The sequence below is a fragment of the Bison bison genome, unplaced genomic scaffold (assembly GCF_000754665.1).
Source record: "Bison bison bison isolate TAMUID 2011002044 unplaced genomic scaffold, Bison_UMD1.0 scf7180017864067, whole genome shotgun sequence".
Taxonomy (NCBI): Eukaryota; Metazoa; Chordata; class Mammalia; order Artiodactyla; family Bovidae; genus Bison; species Bison bison.
This window is the reverse complement of record NW_011494639.1, coordinates 1,010,800-1,024,642: the sequence shown is the minus strand read 5'-3', so window position 1 is coordinate 1,024,642 and position 13,843 is coordinate 1,010,800.

Below are 13,843 nucleotides of genomic sequence, written 5' to 3'. Positions count from 1 at the left end.
ACTGTGGTGTTGGAGAAGACTCTTGAGAGTCCCTTGACTGCAAGGAGATCCAACCAGTCCATTCTAAAGAAGATCAGTCCTGGGTGTTCTTTGGAAAAATGATGCTAAAGCTGAAACTCCAGTACTTTGGCCACCTCATGCACAGAGTTGACTCATTGGAAAAGACTCTGATGTTGGGAGGGATTGGGGGCAGGAGGAGAAGGGGATGACAGAGGATGAGATGGCTGGATGGCATCATCAACTCGATGGACGTGAGTTGGGTGAACTCCAGCAGTTGGTGATGGATGGGGAGGCCTGGGGTGCTGCAATTCATGGGGTCTCAAAGAGTCAGGCATGACTGAACTGAACTGAACTGAATGTAAGATGAACACTCCATCAATTCTAAGCCACATTCTCCATAGTCATACATCCCCAGTGTTAAGTATTTTCCTGCCTCACTAAAATGGTGTTACTGATAGTGTATCTTTGTTTCCTGTGTCTATATTTTGCAGATATATATGGTGCTCACTAGACTAGCTTCTTGTAGCTGCCTGTGTTGCATTTTTCTCCTAACTATGATTGATTAGCTTGTGTGTGTGTGTATTTGTATGTGTGTCCCTCTCTCTTTCCATCTTCCTCCCTCTCTCTCCTCTCCCTCTTATTTTCTAAAGTGCATTGAAAATGAACTGAAGTCCCTTCCTACTCTGATTTTGAAGATTACAGCTTTTTGGATGTCAGGGTTAAGGGGTTAGATGAGAGTCAAAAAATGTACTCAGGCAGGATGTCTGATGCTACTAATTACTCACCAAGATATGGATAAGACAATTTTTGTAAACCATGAATTGGCTCATTTGAAATTCCTCTGTTTTTGTCTTAGAAGAGAGAAAAGGGAAGAAAGAAGAAAGTCAAAGGATGAAAGAACAAAAGAAGCTCCCCATAGAAAGACAGAATCTTCTGCCAGCACATTTAAGAAACTAAATGGTGCCAAGTGCCAAGCAGATCCTGGGGCCCTGCTTACTGCCTAGTGAATAATGCAGGGAGGGAGGGAGCATGTAAATAACACAGCGGGAGGGGCACATAAATAACACAGAGCAGAGAGTTCAATTCAGTTCAGTTCAGTCACTCAGTCCTGTCTGACTCTTTGGGACACCATGAATTGCAGCATGCCAGGCCTCCCCATCCATCACCAGCTCCCGGAGTTCACTCAAACTTACATCCATCGAGTCGGTGATGCCATCCAGCCATCTCATCCTCTGTCGTCCCCTTCTCCTCCTGCCCCCAATCCTTCCCAGCATCAGAGTCTTTTCCAATGAGTCAACTCTTCACATGAAGTGGCCAAAGTACTGGAGTTTCAGCTTTAGCATCATTCCTTCCAATGAACACCCAGGACACCCAGGACTGATCTCCTTTAGAATGGACTGGTTGGATCTCCTTGCAGTCCAAGGGACTCTCAAGAGTCTTCTCCAGTACCATAGTTCAAAAGCATCAATTCTTCAGGACATCAATTTCCCTGATGTTGGGAAAGATTTAGGGCAGGAGAAGGGGACGATAGAGGATGAGATGGCTGGATGGCATCACCGACTCAATGGACATGAGTTTGAGTGAACTCCAGGAGGTGGTGATGGACAGGGAGGCCTGGTGTGCTGCAGTCCATGGGGTCGCAAAGAGTCGGACACGACTGAGCGACTGAACTGAACTGCACTGAACTGAACTGCCTCTGTCATCACATGGTGCTCTCCCTGTGTATCTCTGTGTCTCTGTTTTCTCTTCTTATACAGACACAAGTCATCGGATGAGGGTCCACCCCAATCCAGTACAACTTCATTTAATTTAACTTACTACATCTGCAAAGACCCTACTGTCTTAAGTCAAATCTGAGGTTCTGGGTAGACATGAATTTGGGAATGGGGAGGAGGGGTGTGAAGAGAGACATTATTCAACCCAGTAGAGCTGAACCCCAAAACTACTCATGCTCTGCAGAACATGGTACTAGACCAAGGGCACAAGTTTGTGCTCTGGTTTTGGGAACCAAGCTGAAGTCAAGTTATAACCATAAGATACAGCATAACTGTGTTTCCAGAACTGATGATGGAAGCCATGAAATGGTGACTCCAGTTCCATATTTAAGAAATAACCCCAATATTCAGTTCATATGTTTAGTTTGAGCCAGGGTTGAGCTCCCACTGAAGAATGCTATTTAAATTAGTATACCTCTCCTACCTCTTCAAGATTCAGGTACAACCCAGGTAGAGTATCAGCTCTTCCCCTTGCCATCCATCCTTTCTTCATAAGGATCATCAGATATTTGAGTAGGACTGGAAACCCTGATGCCTTACTTCCACATTAGCCTTGGATGGATTTTTTTTTGGATTATTTTGTAAATAACAGGACAACTCTGAAGCTGTGAGAAAGTTCACACCTGGGGAGAGAAATAAATAAAGACTTTCAGAGTCTGTCAAGGAAAGAAATTTGAGACTTTCCTGCTGAACAGCCCTGACAAGGTTAATGGTGTCAATACCACCAAATAAAGTCAAGAACAATCAGGAGGAAGGATGGATATATTAGCCCAGGGTAGACATGTTGAGATGAGCAGTAGGCTTGAGGTTATGGGGAGAAGCAAATACAACCTCTATGAGTAAGGACTCGGAGAGACTGAACTCAGATTGTTAGGACAAATCCAACGACTCAACTGGGAAAGTCCCTTTGCCAAGCTACAGCCAGTAAAGCCAGGGGTCATAGGAGACACTCAAGAGTCCCTGAGGGGCAGGCCACCTCTCAGGCAAGGATAAACAGGGCATCGGTAGGGAGGAGAATGCCTGGGGAATCATCCAATAGAGTTTCCTTTGCCCACTAGATTTTCTGGTTAACCCACGCACATCTGAACGCCCACTGCTGTTCAACATCACTGTTCAGTGATTCTTCTCTTGTGATTTAATTACTCTAGCAAGCTGAGTAGGGTAATATTAGAAGAAAAGAATGTAAACAGAAAGGGTGATGAGACAAGAAAGAAAAATGATTTACTTTTAAGATATTATCACTAACTTGTGGCTGGATCATATTACAAGTAAGAAAAAAAAAAAGACTTCATTTTGTTATTGTCAATTCACTCCCTTACATTTGGATCTCTCTTTCTCAACAGTTTTAATCTGACGTCTTCTGAAAGTTTACAGCCCGGTTAGGAATAGTTACAGTGGAATGATGGGACCTAGTACAGTTCATATAACACATAGATTTATGTCATTTGTTCCCTTCAAGAGTCAGTAAGAGTAAGAATTACTGTTAATTCATCTCATGGAGGGAAAAACTTGCAACAACTGGAAATAAGTTGAGCCAGGACTAGTATCTGGGACTCCTGACTCGAATTTCAGGGCTATTTCTACACACCACCCTTCACCACAGGGTAAGGGAAGAAGCTTGAATGAGAATTTCTACTTTTGAGGTGGGTGAACCGGCAGTGATTCTTCTTCACTGTCTCAAGGCAGAGTCCGGATACTCCCTGGAAGGGCCGACCGGCAGCTCTGCAGCGGGGACTGATGGCAAAGTTGTCGGGATGAGGAGAGCTTGAACTCCAACCCTGCTTGCCAAGATGCCAGGGCCACAAAGTCAGGAATGGCTCTGCTGCCTTCATCACTTAATTAGCTGAGCGCCACACTCCTTTTGCAGTCGTCTCCAAGACGCTTGCAATTGTGTAGCTTTCTTGGATTTTCATTCCATGAAAGGCTCTTTCATACCAGCTCCTTCAGTCCCTGGGGAACTGAATACGAAGGGAAGAAAGAAGTGTAATGGAGATTTTACGAACAGGCCTCCGCACCGTCTTCCCCTGTGGTCTCCAGTTTCTATTGCTTTCTCCCCTGGTGAGGTGCCTGGGTAGCTACCTGGATGGAACATATGGTTTTTTTTTTTAATCTCATCATTACTCACTGAGGTATAGAAACCACACTCTGGCACCTTCCTGCCTCACTCATTTAAAATGCCTTTTGCTACCTATACTTTTTTTTAAGTGAAAGAAAAAAAGAAGAGGGAACAAACTTAGTACATGAAGAAACAAAAGAGCGTCCCTTGGGTTGGAGAACGACGTTGCCAGAGCGTCGACGACTCCCAGGCGCTGACAAAGTGCAGACAGAAAGCAGCGCCTCGCATCCCGTCGCGGAGGAAGGAACAGGAGCCGCGGCAGCTGTAAAGAAAAAAAGCTTCCCGTTTCAGAGAAGCGCAGTTCTCCTTTCAAAGGTGTTGAGAACTGGCTTCGGCTGCCTCCCAAGCTCTAGGAAGAAAAGCATGAAATGGCTGTCAGAGATAAAGCGCCCATAAAATTTTGCTAAACTGGAATGGCAGGAACTGCATCTTTTTCGCTTTTCCTTCAAAGCCTTGGACGCAAAAAACTCCATCAGGGCTGGGATTCTGAGCAGGATAACAAGAGACTATATTTGATCCAGGCTACCACCGATTGTGCCGACTTCCTCAACTTTTTCAGCAAGGCCAGGGCTGTTCCGACAACACTGCACGGAACCGTGGATGACACCACCCCCAGCTCTCAGGTGGAAGTCCCCCCACACCCCACCAAGCTGGCTCCCCACTTTTCTAACACTCCGGTCTGCAACTCCTCTCTCATTCTGGCTGCCTGGAAACACAAAAGCACTCAGTGGTACTCTAAGCCCTCACTTCAAATACCAATCATGATTCTTCTCAAAGATTCTAGACACTCGGGAGATCTTCTGACACGGATGGGACGCAGTAGAAAGGCAATTGAGAGGAAGGAAGAGAATTGAAACTTAGTGTGGAAACCAATCTCCGCCCTCCTCACCAGGCAACCCACCCAGTTTTGTTGTTGTTTCGGGAGAAAATAGACTCACTCCTTCAATTGTATCCTTCTCAACTTGCCAGTATGTCGTTTCTCCCTCTCTCCACACCTTCCTCCTTCAGCCCTCATACTCCAGGAGTGAGACGTGGCCTTAATATCTGCTGACAGTAGAATCTATTCTGGGATCAAAAAAAAGGGTGGCAGGGTTTCCAAGTGGACACGGCAACAGCTTAGCAAGGGTTCAAAATTAAGGACATTTAAGAAATTGATGACTTTCTTTTTAAGGATCTGAGAGACTGTCTGTGCCTCTCATTTTGGCCTTTATCCTGGGAGAGAGACGGAAGAACCTAAAGGGAGTCATCTCCATACAATGGGCCAATGGGAATAACCAATCTGTCTCAAAGTTCATGAATAAGACATTGTGTATAATCTTTGTGGTATGAATTGTACAGAGACTGTGGACAGAAGAGATCGGCAACTTTCCACTTGATTCCCCTCTGCCAATTTCGCCTTAATCTCCAAGGTCCCTGGGGGGCAGCCTCCATCGCATCTACTTGAATCTATTAAAAAAGAGTTGGTCCAGGAAAAGAGGACTGCAAAGATCAAACATCCTTGACTTTGGTGAACTCATAAAATTCTTAAAAATTTCTTTTCCTTGATACTAATTTTAAGTCACCTAAACTAATTTCCGGAGAAGGAAATGGCAACCCACTCCAGAGTTCTTGCCTGGAGAATCCCAGGGACGGGAAGCCTGGTGGGCTGCCATCTATGGGGTCGCACAGAGTCGGACACAACTGAAGCGACTTAGCGGTAGCAGCAGCAAACTAATTTCCCCTTCAAAACTTTTGATCAGGACTTCAGGTTGCAAAATCCAGTTGTTAACCAAGGGGGTAAAGTAGGGAAACAAGGGGAAAGTGGCCATTTAAGAAAACGTGGGCAGAGAAAGAGAGAGAAATGGAAATGTCATACCCGATGACCAATAAATATCTTTGATAAACAGCTGGATTCGAAGTAAAATTCAGGTGCTGCCTCAAAGATAGTGTTACTAAACTCCTTGAATAAACATGAGCGGCTCTATCTCAGACATACACCACTTCTCTGTGAGCTGTGTCTTCCACAGGATGCTGTAATCTGGCCCGCTCTCTCATTTCACATCTGACATGAAGCTGAGTATCTCCACAGCAACTGGAAGTTACATACAGTCCTGAATCTGCTCCATCTTGCACAAGCCTGGTGAGTCCAAGACTAAGTAGCCAGTTCAGGCTAGTCACGGCACCAGCACTCTGAACATGTGTTATTCATGTTCTCAGGATCCAGGACTTCAGGTTATCATCTATGGGACTGAGTTTGTTACACTGTTTCCAGAAGATAGAACGTTTCCCTCTGTTGCTTTTCTATGTAACCAGTGTCAGAGTGGGGACAGAAACAGTGCCTGTTACTTTATCATTGTTTTTGTGTGGTTGCCAAGTCATGTCTGACTCCTTTGTGACGCCATGGGCTATAGCCCACCAGGCTCCTCTGTCCATGGGATTTCCCAGGCAAAGACACTGGAGTGGGTTGTCATTTCCTTCTCCAGGGGATCTTCTGGATCCAGGGATCAAACTCACGTCTCCTGCATTGGCAGGTGGATTCTTCATCACTGAGCCACATGCATACGTGCTCAGTCGCTTGAATCGTGTCCGACTCTGTGCAGCTCTATGGACAGCAGCCCTCCAGGCTCCTCTGTCCACAGGATTCTCCAGACAAGAATACTGGAGTGGGTTGCCATTTCTTTCTCCCAAGGGGAGCCCAAATCAACTATACTTCAATTTTAAAAATTCACTGTGAAAGATATGCAAAATCAACAAAATTTTGATTTTGCATATGTATGCAAGTACATATGTTTGCAAGTATGAAAGTATGACCTTTCCCCAATGTGATGGTATTTGGGGGTGGTGCCTGAAGGAAGTGGTTAGGCCATGAAGGTGGAGCCCTCATGAATGGGACTGCTGCCTCAGATACAGAGACCCCAGAGAGTTCATTCACCCCTCTGCTGTGTGAGGACCCAGCAAGAAGACAGCCACCTGTGGACTAAGAAGCAGGCTCTCATCAGTCACTGAATGTGCTGGCCTTGATCTTGAACTTCCCAGCCTCCTGAGTTACAAGGAATACATTTCTGTCACTTATAAACATCCAGTATATAGTAGCTTTCTTATAGCCCTGAGAGATTAAGACAGAGCAGATTAATATTTCTGAGCACCCGATGTGCACCAAATACTATATAAAATATTCAACTGACCAGTGAAACAGGAATGACTGTAGAAATGGAAACTGAATTTCTGGAATCAAATGATTTCCCCTGATTCCAAAGCTTAAAAAGTTAGTGTTTGGAATCTGACTATTCTTGTGTCAATATCCACATGCTTTCCAAAATGCTGCGACCTCTTCCCCAAGAGAGTTCTCAACTGTGGTTGAAAGCCTGTGTGAAGTGTATCTTACCATCTAAAACCAAAAAGTGCTTCCTTGTGTCTTGTCTAAATCCTTCCTGTTACACTGTGAATACCTCCCATTTCTTATTCTCCTCTGATTTATCTCTAATGCATCTTTGCAAATTAAGTGACATCTCAACCTTTTGGGGAAATATCATCTAATTCCTTTGGGACCATTGCTTCTATCTTTGCAAAGTTATAGGAATTGATTAAGGTTGCATTGGGGTTAGAACACTTATGTGTATGGGTAAGATTTAAAAGGGGAGTGATTCTGCTTCATTGCTAAGAGTAAGATGCTCCCTAGCTGAAAATATCTTTTCGTAAATTCAAGTACAATGATCTTATATTATCCATACCCCACACTGTAATCCACTCCTGTCTCCCAGGGGCTCCCCATTACATATTGAATCTTTGGGGGGTTTTCTTTAAAGCCTTTGATTACCAAACAGGGGAGCAAATGTGTAAAAAGGAAATTGGCAGGCATCCCAGAGTGATCTGAGGGGCTGGGAATCAGAATGCTAAACTACCATTCAAAATGTAAGTAATTAAAATTAATTAAAAATCATTAGGCAAACCTTCACTTTTGCAATTTCAAGGTGCAACCCAACTCACCGAGCTCATCAAGGATGTGCATGCTGTCAAAACTATGTGAAGGATTTCCATGACCTGAGCATGGACTGAGGGACTGAGCTAGAGGAAGCTGGATCAAGGTATCACAGTGAGTAAAAAACTTAATTTAAAAATGAGTAGAAAAAAAAGAACACGTCGATGAGATGGATGCAGGATTCACTCTTTGATCATCAATCAACTTCTTTTCTGTTACTCTTCAGGGCTCAGGATTCCCAAAGAGCTCTGCTATTTCAGCCTCATGGAAAGCCTCAGATCTCACTCCAGGTTGCTTATGGTCCGATTTGGAAGGGTGAGATAGAGAAGAAGCCAAGAATAGCACAAATGAAACAAAGTAGGAAAACGTATCCTTCACTGATCCAACCACATTTTAGACTACCTACCATAGAGGTTAGCATTGTGCTCAGTCCAGTTCAGCTCGGTCATACCCGACTCTTTGCGACCCCACGGACTGCAGCACGCCAGGCCACCCTGTCCATCACCAACTCCCAGAGCTTGTTCAAACTCATGTGCATTGAGTCGGTGATGCCATCCAACCATCTCATCCTCTGTCATCTCCTTCTCCTCCTACCTTCAATCTTTCCCAGCATCAGGGTCTATTCCAATGGGTCAGTTCTGCTCATCAGGTGGCCAAAGTATTGGAGCTTTAGCTTCAGCATTAGTCCTTCCAATGAATATTCAGGACTGATTTCCTTTAGGATGGACTGGTTGGATCTCCTTGCTGTCCAAGGGACTCTCAAGAGTCTTCTCCAACAACACAGTTCAAAAGCATCCATTGTTCAGTGCTCAGCTTTCTTTATGGTCCAACTCTCACATCCATATGTAATTACTGGAAAAACCATAGCTTTGACTATATGGACCTTTGTTAGTAAAGTAATGTCTCTGCTTTTTAATATGTATCTAGGTTTGTCCTAGCTTTTCTTCCAAGGAGCAAGCATCTTTTAATTTCATGACTGTAGTCAGCATCTGTAGTGATTTTGGAGCCCAAGAAAATAAAGTCACTCCCTGTTTCTATTGTTTCCCAATCGATTTGCCACGAAGTGATAGGAATGGATGACATGATCTTAGGTTTTCAAATGTTGCATTTTAAGCCAGTTTTTTCACTCTCGTCTTTCACTTTCATCAAGAGGCTCTTTAATTTCTCTTTGCTTTCTGCCATAAGGGTGGTGTCATCTGCATATCTGAGGTTATTGACATTTCTCCCTGAAATCTTGATTCCAGTTTATGATTCATCCCGTTTGGCATTTCGCATAATATACTCCGCATATAAGTTAAATAAGCAGGATGACAATATACAGCCTTGAGGTACTCCTTTCCCCATTTGGAACCAGTCCACTGTTCAACGTCTGGCTCTAACTGCTGCTTCTTGATCTGCATGCAGGTTTCTCAGGAGGCAGGCAGGTGGTCTGGCATTCCCATTTCTTTCAGAATTTTCCACAGTTTGTTGTGTTCCACACAGTCAAAGGTTTAACGTAGTCAATGAAGCAGAAATAAATGTTTTTCCGGAACTCTCTTGCTTTTTCTATGATCCAACAGATGTTGGCAATTTGATCTCTGCTTCCTCTGCCTTTTCTAAATCCAGCTTGAACATCTGGAAGTTCTGGGTTCGTGTACTGTTGAAGCCTCACTTGGACAAATTTGAGCATTACTTTGCTAGTGTGTGAGGGAGGCCTGGCGTGCTGCAACTCATGGGGTCGCAAAGAGTCGGACACGACTGAGCGACTAAACTGAACTGAACTGAGATGAGTCCAACTGTGCGGTAGTTTGAACAGTCTTTGGCATTGCCTTTCTTTGGGATTAGAATGAAAAGTGACTTTTTCCAGTCCTGTGGTCATTGGTGAGCTTTCCAAATTTGCTGGCATACTGAGTGTACCACTTTAACAGCATCATCTTTTAGGATTCAAAATAGCTCAACCGGAATTCTATCACCTCAACTAGCTTTGTGCATAGTGATGCTTCCTAAGGCCCACTTGACTTCGTACTACAAGGTGTCTGGCTGTAGGTGAATGATCATGCCATCGTGTTATCTGGGTCATGGAGATCTTTTTTGTACAGTTCTTCTGTGTATTCTTGCCACCTCTTCTTAATATCTTCTGCTTCTGTTAGGTCCATAGCATTTCTGTCCTTTATTGGGTCCATTCTTTGCATGAAATGTTCCCTTGGTATCTCTAATTTTCTGGAAGAGTCTTTCCCATTCTATTGTTTTCCTCTATTTCTTTGCATTAATCACTGAGGAAGGCTTTCTTATCTCTCCTTGATATTCTTTGGAACTCTGTATTCAGATGGATATATCTTTCCTTTTCTCCTTTGCCTTTCTCTTCTCTTCTTTCCTCAGCTATTTGTAAGGAGCCCTCAGACAACCATTTTGCCTTTTTGCATTTCTTCTTCTTGGAGATGGTTTTGACCACTGCCTCCTGTACAATGTCACGAACCTCTGTTCATAGTTCTTCAGGCACTCTATCTATCAGATCTAATCCCTTGAATCTCACTTCCACTGTATAATAATAGTAAGGGATTTGATTTAGTGATTTGTGATCTAGTGGAATGGTCTAGTGGTTTTCCCTACTTTCTTCAATTTAATTCTGAGTTTTGCAATAAGGAGTTCACAGTCAGCTTCTGGTCTTGTTTTTGCTGACTGTATAGAGCTTCTCCATCTCAGGCTGCAAAGAATATAATCAATCTGATTTCAGTATTGACCATCTGGTGATGTCCATGTGTAGAGTCTTCTCTTGTGTTGTTGGAAGAGGGAGTTTGCTATGACCAGTGCATTCTCTTGGCAAAACTCTGTTAGCCTTTTCCCTGCTTCATTTTGTAGTTCAAGGCCAACTTGCTTGTTACTCCAGGTGTCTCTTGATTTCCTACTTTTGCGTTCCAGTCCCCTGTGATGAAAAAGGGGTTGTTTTTTGGTATTAGTTCTAGAAAGTCTTGTAGATCTTCATAGAACTGTTCAATTTCAGCTTCTTAGGCATTAGTGGTTGGGACATAGACTTGGATTACTGTGATATTGAATGGTTTACCTTGGAAATGAACAGAGATCATCCTGTTGCTTTTGAGATTTCACCCAAGTACTGCATTTCAAACTCTTTTGTTGACTATGAGGGCTAGTCCATTTCTTCTAAGAGATTCTTACAGGAGTAGATATAATGGTCTTCTGAATTAAATTCACCCATTTCAGTCCATGTTAGTTCACTGATTCCTAAAATGTCGATGTTCACTCTTGCCATCTCCTGTTTGACCACTTCCACTTTGCCTTGATTCGTGGACCTAACATTCCAGGTTCCTATGCAATATTGCTCTTTATAGCATCGGACTTTACTTCCATCACCAGTGACATCCACAGCTGGATGCTGTTTTTGCTTTGGCTCTGTCTCTTCACTCTTTCTGGAGTTATTTCTCCACTCTTCTCTAGTAGCATATTGGGCACCTACTGACCTGGGGAGTTCATCTTTCAGTGTCCTATCTTTTTGCCTTTTCATACCATTCATGGAGTTTTCAAGGAAAGAAATACTGAGTGGTTTGCCATTCCCTTCTCCAGTGGACCACATTTTGTAGAACTCTCCACCATGACCCATCCGTTTTTGGTGGTCCTACACTGCATGACTCATAGTTTCACTGAGTTAGACAAGGCTGTGGTCCATGTGATCAGTTTGGTTAGTTTTCTGTAATTGTGATCTGATCTGTGGTTTCCATTCTGTCTGCCCTCTAATGGAGAAGGATAAGAGGCTTGTGGAAGCTTCCTGATGGGAGGGACTTGTGCGGGAATCTGGGTCTTGCTCTGATGGGCAGGGCCATGCTCAGTAAATCTTTAATCCAATTTTCTGTTGATGGGTGGGGCTGTGTTCCCTCCCTGTGTTTTGGCTTGAGGCCAAACAATGGTAACAATGGCAGTAATGGGGACCTCCCACCAAAGGACTTATGCCAGAACTCATGTGTTCAGTGCCTCTGACCCCAAGGCAGTCCTCTGTTGACCCACACCTCTGCAGAGGCCTCCCAGACAGTCACAGGCAAGTCTAGATTAGTCTGTTGTAGGGTCACTGCTTCTTTTTCCTGGGTCCTTGTGTGCAAAAGGTTTTGTTTGTGCCCTCCATGAAATTGTTTCCAAAGTCCCAGGGAAGTTCTGTAATCAAATCCCACTGGCCTTCAAAGTCAAATTCCCTGGGGGTTCTCAGTCCCTTTTCCAGATCCCCAGGTTGGGAAATCTGTTGTGGGGTCTAGAACTTTTGCAGCAGTGCAAGAACCTCTTTGATTTAATTGTTCTCCAGTTTGTGGGTTGTCTGCCCAGTGGCTCTATGGGGGCGACTCACAAGACCTGCCTCCCAGGTCTGTTGCAGCCAGAGCCCCAGTCCCTGGGCTCTTGTGCTAGGGCATGTGGTGATAGAGTCCTTTCCTGCAGTGCCCGTTACAGTAGGACTAGTTGAGGAATGAGGTGTGTTATACTCATGGAGGGTTTCCCAGGTGGTGCTAGTGGTAAAGAGCCTGCCTGCCAATGCAGGTGACCTGAGAGACACGAGTTCAATCCCTGGATCAGGAAGATCCTCTGGAGGAGGGCATGGCAACCCACTCCAGTATTCCTGCCTGAGAAATCCCATGGACAGAGGAGATTTGTGAGTCCCAATTCACTTCATTGTACAGCAGAAATGAACACAACATTGTAAAGTAATTATACCCCCCTCCCGAATAAAATGCCATTAAAAAAAAAAAAGAATGAGCACAATGCATTTCTGGGGCAGGTTGACAGGAGGAAAGAAGCACATTAGAGATCAATGAAAAAGATTGCTCCTGGCAACCCTATGATAGATGAAATGAGATAAGGATCAAATTAAGGAAAACCTTCATAACCAGGAAATACTTTCCTGTAATTGCTTCTTAGATGATTGGGATTCAACATCATAGAACTTTTTTTAAGCAAAAAATGGCCTGAAGATGTCACAACCTCCATTTCAGAAACACAAGCAAATGAGAACATCAGTTATGTACTTGATGCTACCTTCATGTTCAAGGGTCATCATATTTATTATGCTGAGAACAGACGTCCAGATGAGGATGTTTATGCAGACTGGAAAAATATGAAGGACTGGAAATCAGGATATAGTCCAAATTGAAGGAGTCGAGGGAATTTATTCTGGAGAATAAAGGGTTGAGAAATGGAAACAATGGCTACTTTTGAAAACTTGAAGAACCATGTTTTAAGTAAACGAAATAGTTCTTATATGTTATTTTTTTCTTTCTTCAGGAAATTCCAACAAAAATCTAACAGAAATTGAGCAGGAAAAAAGAGAGAGTGATGCTCAGACTGAAGCAGGAATGTTTGACCTCTCTGACCTGTCACAGACATCTGTGAGGGGCTCCCCAGACACTCTAGAACTGAAGAGAACAGTTTGGAAAACATCCCCTGGAGGCAAGAGCTAAGGTTAACTAGAGTGAAGCTGAAATCAGAGGTTAGAATTTGACTCAGCATCGAAAAGCATTCTCCTGTAATTAAAGCTGACCTACCAGGACTTGGGATACTCTGTGATGTAGCACTCACTCTATCTTTGAAGAGATCAAATAGTAGTTAGAAGACCACTGTCAGGAATGCAGCAAAAGTATTTCTTGTCCTGAGGAAGAAAAAAGATGACATTACCTCAAGTTCCTTTTCAGCTTTCAGGTTCTATGAGTTGTTGGCATGCTGAACATGTCAAGTTATATTCTGAAGTAGTTGGAGGCCCAAGAATTGAACTCAAGCCTTGGTCTCCAGCCCTTGGAAATTTTGAGCACAGGAGTGAGTTAGGCATCAGGAGAAACTTGAATCTAGGGTTTTGCCCCAAAGCAAAAGAATAGATAGATGGGGAAACAGTGGAAACAGTGGCAGACTTTATTTTGGAGGGGCTCCAAAATCACTGCAGATGGTGACTGCAGCCATGAAATTAAGACGCTTGCTCCTTGGAAGAGAAGCTATGACCAACCTAGATAGCATATTCAAAAGCAGAGA